Below are 17,882 nucleotides of genomic sequence, written 5' to 3'. Positions count from 1 at the left end.
CTCTCTCTCTCTCTTTCTGTCCACAGCAATATACACAATGAAACAGAACATGAGGTGAAGAAAAAAGTAGAATAGAAATTCACTTTCTATCTCTGGGAAGAAATGGGAAACTGGAAGATCATGTTCTGAAGTGACTTTCACTTCTCTCCAAGGAGCAAAATACAATGAGAGACCCAAAGAGCAGGGTTAGAGGCCATTTCCTTGCACAGCTTTTGAGCTGATGTACTTTATTCTTGGAGTCTTTTATTGTGTTCTGCTCCTCCTGGGGCAAAGAAAGTCACTTCAGAACTTGTTCTGCCACCTTCGGTGTTTTGTGGAGTCAAGTGTTGGTCTGTCTTCAAAGGACAAAGAATTCTTTGTTGATGCCAAGTCTTCATGGAGTTCTTACTATATGTTCACACAATGTAAATTTTCTGTATGACCTGGTCCCCAAATCTATTTGGTGATCAAGAGATGCATAGTTATTCATTCAAATATTGACTGTACTAGGCTCTCAGTTCAAGTTGACGAAATAGACCATGTCTGCCGTCATGGAGCTTCCAGTGTAATGGAAATGGCAGTGAGAGTAGGTCCTGAATGCCATAGCACTAGAGGCAGAGGTGACTACTAGCTGTCTGTCACAAATCCATGCTTCTCTCCATAAAGTAGTTATGCAGTTGCCTAGGATGTTTCTAGCCCCCTTTACATTTAGGATGCGTTTACATTCATGCTCATCATGCTCTAACAAAAACAAACAAAGTGTGAAAGTGACATACACTACTTCTAGATCCAAACCATATAATCTTCCTGCATAATCCTCATGCTCTCTCTCTCTTACCCCTCTATTGGCTGGATGTCGGTGTCTGTAGGAGACACATAGTATAGGTAAGACAACCTATGTCAGCTTGTATCCCAAAATGACTCCATGGAGCAGACACTTCTGCCTTCAATCTCTGAATTGCCACCCCACCATCACTGATTGAACTTGACATAAGTGAAAAATAAACTTCTATTTGATTAAGCCACTAGATTGAAAGTTTATCACTACTGCCACCTTTCCATTAACTACACATACAGCACCTTCTGTTCATTCACTTATTTTTAAATTTTATTTATTTTTGAAAGAGAGAGCACAAGTGGGGGGAGAGAGAGAGAGAGAGAGAGAGAGAGAGAGGGAGGGAAGGAGAGAAGGACAGAGAAAGAGCTCAAGTGGGTGAGGGGCAGAGAAAGAGGGAGACATGGGATCTGAAGCAGGCTCCCAGGCTCTGAGATGTCAGCTCAGATGCAAGGCTCAAACACATGTATCATGAGATCATGTCCTGAGCCTATGTTTGACACTTAACCAATTGAGCCACCCAGATGCCCTATTTTTTTTATTTATTCACTACACTATTGAGATCCTACTACTGGTTAGGCATAGTGCCAGGCACTTGAAACATCACAGATAGGTAGGGACAAAAAATAAACAAAAAGATAAATACACAAGAGAATTAAAATTGGAGTAATGCTATGAAAGTGTCTTAATCCATGTGGGCTGTTATAAAATACCACAGACTGGGGAGCTTATAAACAGCAGAAATTTATAGAATTCTGGAGGCTTGGAACTCTAAGATCAAGGCACCAGCATAGCTGGGTTCTGGTAAAGGTCCCCTTCCTATTTCATAGTTGGCACCTTCCTACTGTGTCTTTACATGATAGACGGAGCAAGTCTCTCTATAAGAGCAGCATTCCCATTGATGAGGGCCCTACCTCCATGATGTAATTATCTCTCAAAGTCCTCACTTACTGAAGTATCATCATTAGGAGTTAGGATTTCAGCATATGGGGGGAAGGGTACAAACACTCACACTATACTGAAAAACAGCAAACATTACTGGGATAGAGAGTAATTAAGAAGCACCCCTAATGAGCTAACAATTTGACCAAGGACCAGAAAGATACAAAGGAGCCAGCCATGTACATATTTAGAAGAGTAGCATGAGCTGAAGGAACAGCAAATACATGGACTCACTAGGCATATTCCAGGAACCACCCCAGGTTTCAAGTGCTGTATTAGTTAAATCAGGATGAGAGGTATAGACTGAGAAAGCTCCTGCCAACCAGGAGGTATAGTCCCCTACTCTTGACCTTTCCATCCACAGTTCCAAGGTCAGTCACTCCTTCCCTGTAGTCCCAAAGTCTTCCCTTCCCAGTGATTCACCATCTGGCTGTGACTGCCCCTGGCGAGGACCGACTGACCCCTGAAAGACTGTTTTTTAGCGGCTGTAGCAGCAAGCATAATTTTAGAACACTGCTTGAAATCATCTCTTGAACACTGAAATGAAATCACTTCAATCAATGAAGCATTTTAAATTTATGACTTTTTATAAACTGGCAAAAGTAACATCAGCTTGAATGTCCCCAAGGATCTTGACCTGAGGTTTCAAGAAACAAACACCATGCATATTGCCAAGTATTTTGTTATAAAATAAATAAATAAAAGGTAGGGCAATCGCAATAACCTCACCATAGAGTGTTTCCTCTAGTAAGGAAGAGGAAATTGTTATAGTTTCAATTCGGGACTTGGGGACCACATTTGATATGAACTCTCCTGACCTTACATGAAATATTGAATTAATTTCTGTTATCAGCTGGAATATGTTGCTGTCTCATTCACTGTGAATCACCCTTGCTGAAAATATTTACTATTTTTTCCCCTTTAGATTCTCCCATGTCAATAGCCTGGGAAAATAAACTGTCTGATTTAGTTATAGAGAAAATCACTGTTTTTATTTGATGCCTATTTTTTTCCAAGGGGACAAGAAAAGCATTCTCACCACTATCAACTTGTTTATAATAAAAGAAGAAGATGCCATTTCACTAAAAATCTATCATACAGTCTGAATGAGATTGCTCTGAGCTAGGATGGGAGAAGCTCCAGGAGATGATTGAAGAGGGAAGAAGCAAGGAATGCTGGGGTAAAAGAGAAATACTGAGTAATTCCTGATGTGGCCTTGACTGTGGAGGCAAAGGGAAGCAGAATCTTTGGTGTTCAATCATCTCTATAGGAAAAGAAGAGCTGAGAAGGTGGGAGAAGAGAAAGGTAAATGGAGTCAGAAGGCTGGACTGTGGTCCTGACTCCATATCCAAGTACTAATATATAACTACTACTCTGGGCCTCAGTTTCTTCATCAGTAACATGATTTTGGTTTAATCTATGCCAACCCTGATGGTTTTCTCAATAATTATCATTTAACATTGTGATAGTTATTTATATCTGTCACCTTGGCTGAGCCACAGTACCCAGATATTTGGTCAAACACTATTCTAAGTGTTTCCATGAGGGTATTTTATGAACGGGGTTAACATTTAAATCAGTAAACTTGAGTAAATCACATTGCCCTCTATTAGGTGGATAGGTACTGTCCAACCAATTGAAGACTTTACAAAAATGACTGGTCTCTCCCAAGAGAGGAAATTCTGCCAGAAAATGGCCTTCAGACTTGAACTACAACTCTTCCCTGGGTCCCCAGCCTGCTGGCCTACCCTGCAGATTCTGGGCTTGCCAAATGCACTTTCACAATCACATGGACCAATTACTTAACACAAATACTGGTTTTCTTATTGGTTCTGTTTCTCTGGAGAACTCTAATACAACCACCTGCCATGGGCCAACATCCTAAACATTGTGGATTTAAAAAAAAGGGGGGAGGGAGGCAAAGACTCCTGCCCTCTCAAAGCTTATGATCATGACTGTGTTTCTGGGGACTGTGTGGGGTAATTTCCTAATCACAGTCCTCTGGAGTTGGTATTGACCAGGAATAAAATGAGAATCAAAGATGTGTTGAAGTGGTCAAAAATCAATAAATAATTGAAATAAAATAAAACGCAGTGTGATCATGTCCTGCAACAGAGGGAGATACCTTGTTTTGTCCTGTTCTCAGACCATCCCTGGAACGCATCCAACTGCAGTAAGTTCTTTGCACACCATTAGCAAATCACTGTAAAATAGAACATATCCAGGTAGTACTGTCCAGACTGGTTAAGTTAGCCTAAAACTTCAAATGCTCTATAGTAAACAATGGGGGGAGAAATGCAGATTTTTAAAAATTCAAGTAGTGGTTCTCAACTGGCAATGATTTTGTCCTCCAGAGGACATCTGTCAATGTCTGGCGACATTCTAATGGCCACAACTGGGTGTCCTGCTGGCATCCTAGAACATAGTGTCAAGCCTATGACACACAGGATGCTCTCTCCCAATAAAGAATGATCCATACCAAAATGGCAATAGTTCTGAGGTTGAGAAATCCTGAATTAGAGCCAAAGAAGGCAGATATCTACTTAATAAAATGAATACTATTCATTGAGAACTATGCAAACATAGAATCAGGTGCTTCATAAGAAATCAGTTTTGTGTTGCAGGACATTCCAGAGAGAAACTACAATGTCATCATGACTATGACAGAGGAGACCCAAATACTGACCTATAAGTGATTCTCAAACATGTACAGGAAGCTGCATGGAGTGGTCAGTGAGTCTACATCCAGTTTAAGGATGAAAAAACATCAGAAGTCAATTAATTTAGGTAAAATCCTGTGGTACTCTGCAAGCAGAGTTAAAATTCATAGCTATGGAATCTTGTACAGAATGGAGAATATACATCTTTGATTCGGCAGATTAAACATCTTACCTGAATAGAAAGTAAAAATAAGGTGATTGTTATTTATAATTATTGCATTTACCATATTTGAGCACTTCCTCCTAACTCCTCAGCTTGTCTTATATCATCCTCACATACAAGAGTGGAAAGCACAAACAAGAATGAATTCATGACAGTCTTGAGACAGCTACTATTATTATACCAATTTCTCGAATGAGGACACTGAGGCTGACTGACATTCATTAATTGGCTCAGGGTCATTCAGCCAGGACTTGGCAGAGCTGGGGTGTGAGCCAAGCCTGCATAATAACCAAGTCATGTGTTCTCTGGAGTGTGTTGCAGGTACGTGAACGAAACCAGCACCAGAAGATCCTGTTACTGAAGACTAAGTGAAGCATTAATGATGCTGCTTGGACAATGCATCATAGTTAAACGCTAGAAATTAGCTTTCCTGAAAAAAAAAATCCCTGTTAATGAAAATGCACCAGGCTTCATCCTCTGTCAGCACAACTGGAAGACTCAATAGAGGTCAGACTCTTGGTCTCCCTGCACCTGAATGTCATGGCTTATAAAAGAGGGCAATGACCCATCAGTTTGTGAAACCTGTTGCAAGTACTAAGATCATGTTTATCAGGCAGGGTCTCAACGGGAAACAGATGTAACACGTAAGAACATTTCAAAGAGGGATTTACAAAAGGATTTATTCCAAAACTCAAGGGACAGTACAGGAACCTGGGCTAATAGCAGTGGAGCTATCTGGGTGCTTGGGAACATGGGAGCAAACACAGTCATGTAGAACAAGCCACCTTGCACACACAGGGGACTGATCTGTGTCACTGACTACATAGGGATAGAGGAAGTCAAGAGAATAAACACCCTGACCTTACTCTGCTCCCTTCCCCCCATATCTCTTGCTGGGGCTCTGCACTAGCCAAGCCCCACAGAAGGGACAGGAAGGAGAGCCCTGCAGTGACCTTGAGCCTTGTGATTACCTCCCAGGGGCAGAGAAATGAGAAGATTGGAGACAGGGTTTGTAGAGACTAAGGATGATGTCAGACATGGGATACAATGGGGCCTTAAAACACATGAAGAATGTGCAGCCTCATCAGGATGAGAAGGAAAAAAACAATTTTAATAATTTTTATATTGAATTTGGAAGAAATATTTAAGATAACATCAAGTGTAAGTGACTTAGATGAAACAGGTATACTCATTATAGCTGATTGAGGTAAAGATGTCCCTTGTATCTGTAAGGCAATTTGGAAAAAGCACCAAGAAGTTTTAAAATATCCTTGCCTTTTGACCTACTAGAATATTCACTATACTATTATTTATAAAACTGAAAAGCTGTAAGATTAAATGTCTAACAACAGGACTTTAGTTAAATAAATTATAGTATATTCCTGTGGTAGAAAACTCCACAACCATACCATTGGAGAATATTTAATGATAAAACAAAATGTTCAAGGTATAATATTAATGACCAAAAAAATCAAGTTATAAAACATATGCCATGAAACCCAATCCTTTTAACATATTCTGCATGTATATCTTGAAATATATCTGAATTCAATCAGGAAGGAAGTACACCAAAATATTAGTGATAACAAATGACTCCTGAGTCATGGGATTTGGGGTGATTCTTATTTCCTGTTCGATGAGACAACAGCAAAAAGAGAAAGGAAAATATGTGCCAGGCATTAGTATGCCTCAAATCAGTAAGATCAATGTTTTAAATTTCAGATAAAAACATGCTGCCATTCCCTAATGTGCCTGAGTCATATCAGAGAACCCAAACAGGGAAGGGGATGGGGGTGCTCCAGAGTCCCCTTTCGTAGACAGGAAAGACAAGATTCTAAAAATGAATAAATCTTTCAAGTCAAGTATCTATTATTTCTTAATGCAGCAATTTGAAGTCAAGCTTTAGTAACTTTAAACAATAAACCCCAAAATGAAAGGCTCTATCAAAATGCATGCTTCCCCACTCTCATTAAGTGATACCATTTACTGTTTGCTAGTCCCAAAAGCCATGACAATAGTTTCTAAGAGACAAAAAAAATCCAGTTTACCAAACTCTTCCATATATACCACTCCCCATATATTATCCTCCATGCTCACATGGAAGGAGCCATATGCAAAGCCACTAGCGCACCTGATGGCTGATAGATCATTACTGAGCTCTGCTACAACCTGGAAGGCCAATGCCATTGTTCTAATTTTGCAGGTGGGGAAAGTGAGAGTCAGATTAGTGAATCTTCTTACCTAAGGTTGTGCAGTAGATGATGACTTGAGACCGAAATTCTAAGACGTGTTCTTTATACCAGCTTCTCTCCAGATGGCTAAATGTGCTGAGGCAAATGAAGCCAGGAAGCCCCCAAGGAATGGAGACCCTCCTACATAGCTTCCCAGGAGAGCACTACCTGTAAGAGCCTTAAACTGGGCATGCTCTTGGCTCTACATTTCATTTCTCAAAACTCACCCCAGTGGAGTCTTCAAAGAGGCGTACAATTGTGGACAGAGACTCTTATGACAGTTGTTTACAAGAGTAAATAGCAGAAAGCTGCATAAATGTCCAACAACAAGGAAACGGTTAACTAAAGGATAGTTTAATGGTGTGACAGAATACTATGTAGGCATTTTAAATGCTTTCAAAAAAAAAACCCAATGGCATGAGAAAATGCTCACATTATAATGCTGGACAAAAAAGAAAACAATGTGACAAAGATGACAAATTGTAATCCACAAGGACAAATATAAAATGATGATTTCAAAGAAGAATGACTGCTTCTTGCAGCTGCTAAATAAATACTGGGAGGACTTCTTTCTCAAAATAAAACAGCTTAGACCCTTGAAGACTCTTTTCTGCTGACCTCTATCTTCAAAGAAGTTCACTAAAACTACATTTATTTTAGCTATAGCTTTGCTTCAAATCTCAATTGTAATACATGCACAAAGCAGAAAACTTAAGAAAATAGAAAAACAAAAAGTAAACAAAAGCACCAATAACTGTCACATTTACTCTACCCGACCTGCGCCTATAACAGAGCCAGTTAACAGTCAAATCCAAAATTCTCCCCTTTTCCTCCCAAATTATAATTGCTCTTAACCAAGTCTTTTAAGTTCAGTAATTATTATATACATGGCTATATGAACAGAAATCAAAAATATTCCTTAAGTCTACAAGCATATTTTGTGTCTTATTCTTTATTGTGTTGTTCAAAAATGAACTAAAATTTGAAAATAAATAAAACCTATCAACCCACCAAAACTAACGGCCAGCCTTTCCTTCCCGAGGCATCATGGGTAAGTTCTTTTTGTCCAAGAATGAGTAAAGGAATTAAGTCTGAATTAATGAACGCATGCCATGTAAATATTCCTGGACTGGAAAAGAAAGTATGAAGCATCTGCTAAGCTGCTTTCTGGCCTATGAACAATTAACAGCAACACAGCATAAGGCAGAGTTGCCGTCGGCTTTTGTCTGTCCTGCTATGAGAATTTCTGAACTACTTTTTGCAATCCTCAGATTGGTAAGCACAATTCACTCCTTACAGCACTTTTTTTTCACCTAATAGGTTTTAAACTATTTGGTTTCTAAGTGTTCATGTTGAATGAGGCAGCAGGGAAGAGAAAAAAAACTATTTGGCAATAAGGCCTTAATTGTCTTCACCTCACTGGAGGCACCCTGCCTTTAGGTCTGTCCACGGTGTCCCTGAGTTTTCCGAGCCTGCCAGGGTTTTCTCCTTATTATCTCACTGCTTCGTGGAGACAAGGACCAGGACATATACAGACCCAGTTAGCACTCTTATAGACATTTCCATTCCACTGACACCACTCATTCTTTTCTTGCTCATAAAGATCAAAGTACTAAAACACAGAGTTCCAGTGTCATTTTGCTCACGGTCTTATCCAGTGATAAATGGCAGAGAGACAGAACAAAGACATGATCCCTCTTTTGCAAGCTCTGTTACACTAAGAGACAGATATTCTTTGATAACTCTCATGGTTATCATTAAGCATTCATTATTCATTCATTCACTCAATAAAACCATATTAAGGGCCTACTGTACAAAGCCCAATGCAATGAGCTGGTGAAATAACAGGGAATGAGGCAAATATGAGCTCTGGTCCCCAGTGGAAGGAACAATGAGGATATAAGGAAATAATCAGACTCTCAGAAAACAACAAGACAGACACAGGGTGGGCAGGGAAGGCTGCATGGTGGGTGCATCCTGATGCTAGATCCTCTTTCAAAGCAGGACTTCATGCCTGGGAGCACTGTAAACTCTTGACCTTCAGCTGTCAGCCCGTACAGGTATGGCCGCAGCTGCAGAGAGTTGACTCCCCAAGGTTGCATCCTTTCTGGTGGGAAGGTAAACTCCGACTTAAGGCTGATCCATGAGAGAGTATAAAGGCCTGGTCTTGGCTGCCAGCTGGAGGAAACACTACAAGACCATTCTAGGTCCAAAGGCCCCTGTGTGGTCGGCCAGGGCTGTGCCTGGCCTGCATTGTTCCATGTCTCCCTCTGCCCACTCCAGCTCCATTCCTCTGCCTCCCACAGTAAGTGAGCCCAAGAGCTTCCCTTAAGTCACACCCTTCAAGCTAAATTCCCCATCTCAGAGACTGGTTCCTGTGAAAGGCAAAAGTTGACCCTTGAAGGATGAGCAGAAACTATCCATACCAAGAGGCAAAGGGAGTAATCCAGATTGAGGGATTGTCAAGTGCCAAGTCATGGAGGCATGACCTAGTTGGCACAGCTAAGGGCCATAGAGGTGGCATGTATGTTGGGGACACAGTCAGCAGTCTAGCTAATTAGGAGATGGAATTAGGGCCAGACCATGAAGGGATCTGTAGACCATAACAAGGGGCTTGGATTTCATCCCAACGGTAGGGGGAGACCAATGAAGTATTGCATGCCAAGAAGCAGCAAGATCGAATATTTAAGAGAGGACTCCAATGGCTTGTTCTTTGCAAGACTGTTGTAAGCACTGGGAATACCCAGAGACATAAAGCTTTTTCCGAGCTGTCCCAATATGTGACTTTGGGCAGACAGCAACTACTTAAGATTGGTCCCAAAGATAACTTTGCAAGGTAAGAAAGCAGGAAACACCTAGGAGCTAGCAAACACCTACCAGGTGCTAGCCCCAACAAAGCTTTCGATACAGGCATAATTACATTCAGGTAGCAGGGACAGAAATGCAGGCAAAGAGAAAGAAAGAAAGTGGCCTAAATTCACATAAATAAAGACCAGAGATATGACCCAGGTTTCCTGACTCCGTATCAAATTACTTCCTCTTTACAAGGATTATAGTACTATAACTACTCTTATATTCTTATATACAGTACTATAACTAAATATTCTTATTTTATATAATTACGGTACTGTGTGAGCATAGTACAATAAACATTATAAGATATTATATCTATTATAAATCCACTGATAATCACAGGCATTTAAAGGACCAATTTCTGCTGCTCTATATAATCCGCCACCTATTGAACAGCTAGCTGCACCTGTCCCCAAATAAACTTCTTAGAGGGTCTTAGAGAGAAAATGAAGAGACCAAAGGCAGCTGATGGTATCCAAACTCTGTTTTGTGTCCTGAAGAATTTTTCACACCTTCCTCCTAGCAGATCCCCCTGGAACATTTCATAAGAAGGCCTTTCCCTTGCGGACTGCAGGCACAAATGTATGAATCCAATTATCAGCCAACTTTGGCTGTTTCATGTATCCTGTAAGCCCACCCATTGTAATTCAGTGTAAGTGGCTGAACTTTCAAGAGTGTCTCTCTCTGCTATCCCTTGATCTGGAACAAGATAGCAAGGCAAATGCCTGCAATTGAAGGGCTTTTATAGTGTGGTGATGTGAAGGTCAGGAGAATGTAACTTGCTCCCTCTCCCTCCTTCCACAGCTTGCACAGTGAAGATTTCCAACACAAATAATGTAAAAGGGCAAAGGCAAGATGAATGCCCCCTCTTCTTAAACACTTCTGGGAAAAACCAAGGTCATCGATGCATTATATTATTTCAGGGAGTAAGATTCCTGCGACAGCATGAAAGGGCACGATACAATTTCAGCCCCACTTCCTCCCCCAGGAAACCCAGTCCATGCATGCTCTTTTCTTGACTAGACTATTGCTTTTCCTGTGTTCTGCCTTTGTTTTCTTTTTACTAGTACTGTACCTAAAAGTATGAGCAGGACCTTAGAGGGAGCAGAAGGAAAATCTTGTTGTTATTGTGATGTTTCAAATAGTTTCAAAGTCATCATTAATTAGGCAAAACAAAACAAAACAAAACACAAACCCTGAGGCAGCTTTAAAAAGAATATATACAGATAGGACAAATCCAAAAACAAAATCCTTAAATTGAAGTAAAGAGTTAAGAACCAAGAAGTAATCATATTCAATTTGCTGAGATTTTCTAAATGTATATTTAGAAGTTAGTAGATAGTTTCCTAATTTTGCAGAACAGTCGATTCTCTGGTCAAGATGGGCATCTCTTCCTGCACTGAGACTCTCTTATAGAAGCATGAGTGTTTTAATTAATAAATGTTTTTAAATTAAGTTTATTTATTCATTTCAAGAGGGACAGAGAGAGCAAGCTGGGGAGGAGCAGAGAGAGAGAGAGAATCCCAAGCAGGCTCCACACTGTCAGTGGAGAGCCCAATGCAGGACTTGAACTCATGAACCATGAGATCATGACATGAGCTGAAACCAAGAGTTGAACACTAAACCAACTAAGCCATGCAGGTGCTTCATGAGTGTTTTTAGAGGTAGTTCACTTAACTTCATTATATTATATACACAGAAGTGTGTAATTAGTAGAGTAGCTTGACAGTTTCACAAAGCAAACATCCTCCTGTTATCAGCAACCAGATCCAGAACTTGAACACTGCCCAGCACACCGAACCTCCTTCACAGCCCTCCCAGCCTCTACCCTCCCAGTTCTCTTCCCTAAAGGCAATCAGTATCCTAACTTCTATTATCATAGGTTAGTCTTGTCTAGTTTTGAACTTTAAATAAGTAGAATCAAGTAGCATGTGCTCTTTAGCACTTGACTTCTTTTGCTCAACACAATGTTGTTTTATCCATGTTACAGCATATAACAGCAGTTCATTTGCATTACTTCCTTGCATGACCATAAAATATTCAATGCAGGTGGACACTTTGTTCTTTCTTGTTCCCAGCTACCATGAAAAGTGCTGCTATGGACATGCTTGCACAGCTTTGGTGCGCAACTGTACACATCTCTGTTGGAACTGCTAGATCATCCAGAATGTGTATAGTTAGCTTCAGTAGATACTGCTGAACGGTTTTCCAAGTTGATTGCACTAATTTACATTCTCAATGATGAGGTATGAGAGTTCCCGTTGATCTAAGCACTTCTTCCAAGGTTTGGCTGGTTTTGAATTTTTATCAAGTGGTGCATGTTTATAGTATTTTAAAAAATCTCATAAGAATTGCATTGCAAAAGAACAGTCCCCTCTGAAGTCAAACATTTTCAATACTTTTAGCTCCTTTTTCCAGCATTTATCTTTGTGTTTCTACACACATGTTTTCATTCCTTAATTATTTTAAGGATTCTCTACTGATTTTTCTCCTATAGAAAAATAATGTTTTAGCACTCTTACACCTATGCCCCCACCCTTCCCACATACATTTCACCTCTACCTTCTTGATAATAATGCTTTATTATAATGTTGGTTGTATCAATAGTTACTGTTTAAATTATTATTATATAATTATTCAGAAATGAAACCAATAGTATAGCACAACCACTTTCCTCACTTTTTAAAAGTTTATTTATTTATTTTGAGACACACAGAAAGGGAGGGAGAGAGCAAGCACACATGAGTGGCAGGGGTGGGGCAGAGAGAGAGGAAGAGAGAGAATCCCAAGGAGGCTCCCCACTGGCCTCACAGAGCCCAACTTGATGCTCAATATCACAAACCATGAGATCAAAACCTGAACCAAAATCAAGAGGTGGACACTTAACCAACTGAACCACCCAGGTGTCCTAACATACCCCTTCTTACAAAATTGAGTTTTCCCTAAAGTTAGTAATTGTCTTTATTTCTTATCTACTCAGATTTCTGATTATCACCAATTTTTCTCAGACTCTCTGATGGAATTACAAAGTCCCCTTCAAAAAGATCCAACTCCTCAAAAAATCTATCAGTACTGCATGTTCCCTGTGAAGCTTGGTGAGGTATTTTTGGGTTTGGGGGTTTTGTGGGAGCTTTTTGGGTTAGGGGGTGTGTGTGTGTGCGTGCACACATGTATGTGGGGGGGTTGTTTTGTTTTGTTTTCTGGCAAAAGGCCTCTGTCTTCCTGCTCACTGAGTCTCATGAACAGCTGTCATCCTGGGAAATCCTTTACTCATCATTCTAGGAAGTCCTGTACTCCTTTTTATAGTTGGATCCTCTGTCTCCAGAATCTTACATTTTCTTTCTTTTGCTTATTGGAGCAAATTTTCTCTTTTGCTTATTGGAGCAAACCACCAGTAGCTCCTCCAATATAAATGTTTTGAGACCTCTCATATCTGCATTTTATCTGCACATTAGGTTGACAGTTTAGAGGTACATGGATGTCTAGGTGAGAAGACTTTGCTCAGCCTTGAAGACATTGCTCTCTTAACTTCTTGGCTTTCAGGTTTGCTGTTGAGAAATAAGATCTCACTGTGATTCCTGATCCTTAGATATGTGACCCATTTGCTTTTCCCTGGTAAGGCATCTTCTTCTTATACCCTTCATGTTCTGAAATCCTATGGTAATATGCCTTGGTGTAGACTAATGTGCTGAGTACAGTGAGTCCTTTCAATCTGGAGATTCAAGTTCTTTTTTAAATTTTATTTGTTTATTTTGAGAGAGACAGAGAGAGCAAGTGAGGGAGGGGCAGTTTGAGAAGGGGAGAGAGAATCTCAGTCAGGCACCTTGCTGTTCACTGTGGAGCCCAATGTGGGGCTCGAACTCATGAACCTCAAGATCATGACCTGAGCCAAAACCAAGATTCCATTGTTTAATTAACTGAGCTACCCAGGTGCTCCAAGATTTTCTTTAAATCTTCCCATTTTGTATGTCTCCTGGTTGGTTGTTGCGCCTACTGGATTAATTCTCTGATTTTCTCACCATTTCTCTCCTGCTATCCATGCCTTTGTTGTTTTTACTCTACTTTTTAGAATGTTCCCTCAACATTAATTCTCAAACTTCTGATGTTTTTTTTTTCATTTCGGTTATAATATTTTTCATCTCTACGAGCTCTTTGTTCTCCAGTCCTTTTTAAAAATAGCATTGTATTTTGTTTTATCAATGAAATATATTCTCTCTTCTTCTGAAAATATTAATTATAGCTTTTTAAATTAAGTTGCCTCCTGCTCACTTCACTATCACTGTATTTATCAAGTTCATTTCCTCCCAGTATTTGCTTTGGTCTTTTTCATTTGAGAGTAGAAGCTTTCCTCAAAATCTGGTGATGCCTACACATCCACTGATATTTAAGAGAGAAGCAATAAAATGCTGATTGGTAGTTCATGGTGAGTAGGCTGAGCTTTACTGGAGGGTGACTGGGTAGAAATTTATCTAGTTTACTAGAGGTCTTTTCCTTTGGAGTGTCCAGCTACACACAAGAAAAACTGAATTGAGGAGAGGAAGGGAAATGGATTGAGAAGTCACTCTCCTTATTTGGTTTTAATGATTGAAGCCACCTCACAATTGCCCCTGATGTCCTCAGTCTGAACCCCCTCTGAATTTCTCCAGATGCTGTGGGGGAAGATCCATTACCTGACTCTTCGGCGTGGGAAATGGCATCTCAGATAAAACAATTTACTGTATGTGCAATATTAACAGATTGTGGATTTTTTTTTGCCATGTTTTCTGCTTTTTAAAAAATTGCAGGGGTGCCTGGGTGGCTCAGTCAGTTAAGCACCCAAATTCAGCCTGGGTCATGATCTTGTAGTTTGTGAGTTCGAGCCCCATGTTGGGCTCTGTGCTGACAGCTCAGAGCCTGGAGCCTGCTTCAGATTCTCCTTCTCTCTCTCTCTCTCTCTCTCTCTCTCTCTTTGCCCTCCCACCTCTCTCTCTCAAAAAAATGAGTAAAGATTTTTTAAAAAGAAAAAATTGCAAACCATAGAAATGGACTTGGGCAATTTAAATGGGAAAGAAGTTTACTAACTGGAAGGCAGTTCACTGAATTCCTGGGAAGTCTGAAAAGTCAGGCTCTAAGATAATCTTCTAGAACTCAGCCCAAAACCACCCAACAGAACACTCTGATGAGGAAATGTTCACAGACTCTGCTAGCCACTGAGCACAAAAGTAAATTATCATTGCTCTCACCACCACCCCACCAAAGCCAGTTTTAGAAAGAAACTTGACCTTACATCACTGTTTCTGCTTAAAGCTTGAGTCCTCTACTTCAAAAATGAAAACACACATAGACCCTCTTTCCTCAGATTATTTCTAAATTAAAATGTCATGTGTGTCTGACTGGCAGAGCCAAGTCCCATGATTGTAGGGAAGCTGGGAATTTGAGTTTTTATTGGGGAAGAAGGACTATAACTGTAGATTTCCCTAAGTATAGAAACGCTACCCAAAATATGATGGGCAACCACAAATATGAGAGCTTTCCTCTGCTGAACTGATCCCACATATATGTCTTTAGAGATAAGTGTGGGCTCTGATTTTCAAGTCTCTCTAGAATTCTTTGGCAAAAATTGGCTTGTTTCTTATTGGAATTCTATTCTCCAGGTGCTTGGTCTAGCTTTCTTGCTCTAACCATTCAGTTGTCATTCATCCATCTGCTCTCCTCCTTCTAAACACTTATTGACATCTTTAATTTGCTGTTGGTTCCTTCCTCTGCCCTTTGTCTGTATAGGTTTACAGCTTTTTAATTCTTTTCCCATCATCTTAGTGGGGTTCTGGGAGAAGTGAAAATCAATGTGTGCTCTGTTTAATCAGATTTTAAGGTATCCTTTATGTAGCTATTAAGGAGAATATATGTACCAAGTGTTTTATTGATTACTTAAAGTACCAGAGCAACCTCTTGAAAATGTTAAAACTTTTAGTGGGCTCAGACACATCAAGACTGCCACCTCTCACCTGCTGACTTTCTTCCACCTAGGTAGGAAGCCAGGCCCATATGAACTTTCTTGCTGGGAATTTTATGGATTTCAGGAATGAAAAAGGAGAAATTGGCAAGGCGAGTCCTACTTTGTTTTCACACATGGTGAAAATGAGCTCCAGCCTCCTATCCCTGTAGCACTTCTCTCTCTAGATTCAATTTGAAAATCTCAGGAAAGAACTCTGATTGGCTGGCTTGGGTCATACACCCACTACAGTGGTTGGCATCCATGAGGATTTATGACTGGTCCAGTCTGGGTTACTCCATCCTCCATGACTAGAGCATGGATCTTTTCACAAGAGGTTGGGGGAGTGGAACAAGACATCCTGAGGCAAGTAGCCACCTAGTGCGTGTACAATGGATATTCCTAGATATCACACAGCCATGGAAAGATGCAGACATGGAAAATAACTTTGTAGTAGGCTGAATAATGCCCTCAAGACATATCCTCATTCCTTCCAACTTGTGAATGCTACCTTATACAGCAAAAAACTAATGTGTGTCTGTGTGTGTGTGTGTGTGTGTGTGTGTGTGTGTGTCTGTGTGTGTGATTAAGTTAGGGATCGTGAGATGGGTGATCATGCTGGGCCCATCTATTTGGGCTCTAAATACAATCATTACAATCAGTATATGCAACTAAATATATCCTTTAAGGGGGAGGGGACAGACAGAAATTTGACACAGCCACAGAAAAGGGAAACACAATGTGGAGATGGAGACAGAGATTATATCTGCCGTTACAAGCCAAGAAATGCTGGAAGCCACTAGGAGCTGGAAGAGGCCAGAAATGAACTCTCTCTTTCAGCCGGCAGAAAGAGTGCAGCTGTTGGTTTGGCCGAGTGATCCTTCAGGAAGATTACGATCTTACAGAACTATGGGAGAATAAAATTCTGTTTTCAGCCTCCAAGAGTATGGTAATTTGTTACAGTAGTAATTGGAGACAATTACAGATGTTTGGTACCTGTTGTAACTAATTCCTACAAATGTAAAAGTGGCTGTGGAATTGGGTAAGAGATAGAGGCTGGAGTTTGAGACCCATGATAAACAGCACATTAACAGAATTATGAACATTGAATTCACTGTTGGTGAGGTCTCAGAAGGAAGTTAGGAACACGTTATTGGGACATTGGAGGAAAGGTCACCCTTGCTTATACAGTGGCAAAATGCTAAGCTGAATTCTGCCCTACAACTTCATGGAGAGGAGAACTTATAAATTAAGAACTTGGACATTTAGCTGTAGAGCTCTCCAAGTAAAGCAGTGAAGGTGCAGCACAGCTTCCTCGTGTTATTTAAAAAAGACGTAAAAGCACCTGGATGGCTCAAAGTGTCCTACTTTGGCTCTGGTCATGATCTCACAGTTCATGGGTTCGAGCCCTGCATTGGGTTCTGTGCTGACAGCTCGGAGTCTGCTTCTAATTCTGTGTTTCTTTCTCTCTCTGCCCCTCCCCTGCTTGTGCTCATTCTCTTTCTCTCTCTTTCTCTCTCAAAAATAAATAAAGAATTTTTAAAAATTAAAAAATCTATTTTTTGTTTATTATTGAGACAGAGAGAAACAGAGCATGAGTGGGGGAGGGGTGCAGAGAGGGAGACACAGAATCAGAAGCAGGCTCCAGGCTCTCAGCTGTCAGCACAGAGCCCGATGCGGGGCTCGAACCCACAAATCATGAGATCATGACCTGAGCTGAAGTTGGATGGTCAACTGACTGAGCCACACAGGAGCCCCTAAAAAATCTATTTTAAAGAAAAATGTGAAAGTAAAAACATAATATGAAGTAAGAAACATTAAGCAGAAAAGAATTAGAACTTGATGACTTGGGGAATTAACATCCTATCTGGATTGCAGAATATACCAAAATTAGGGGATAAGGTCATCACTATCAGGAAATCAGGCTCTGAAGACTAGGTCAAGAGTGTGGCTTGACAACCTTTGGCAAGTGCCTACAAAATTGGGGGTGTGACTTACAAGTCCTCTCAACTATCTCAGCAGAAGCTAGGAATACAGATAGGATGATCCAGGAAATATCTGTGAAGAATCCTGTTGTCTATGTCTGTGACATACACTGGAGAGACACAAGATTTTTGTGAGTATTCTATTTGCAGAAACATGGACAGTTTTGATGGCTCTCAAAGTTCTACAGTCAAGAAACAGACTC

Source organism: Suricata suricatta, chromosome 12, assembly GCF_006229205.1.
Source record: "Suricata suricatta isolate VVHF042 chromosome 12, meerkat_22Aug2017_6uvM2_HiC, whole genome shotgun sequence".
Lineage (NCBI taxonomy): Eukaryota > Metazoa > Chordata > Mammalia > Carnivora > Herpestidae > Suricata > Suricata suricatta.
The sequence above is the reverse complement of the archived record's forward strand: the minus strand, read 5'-3'. Positions refer to the sequence as shown.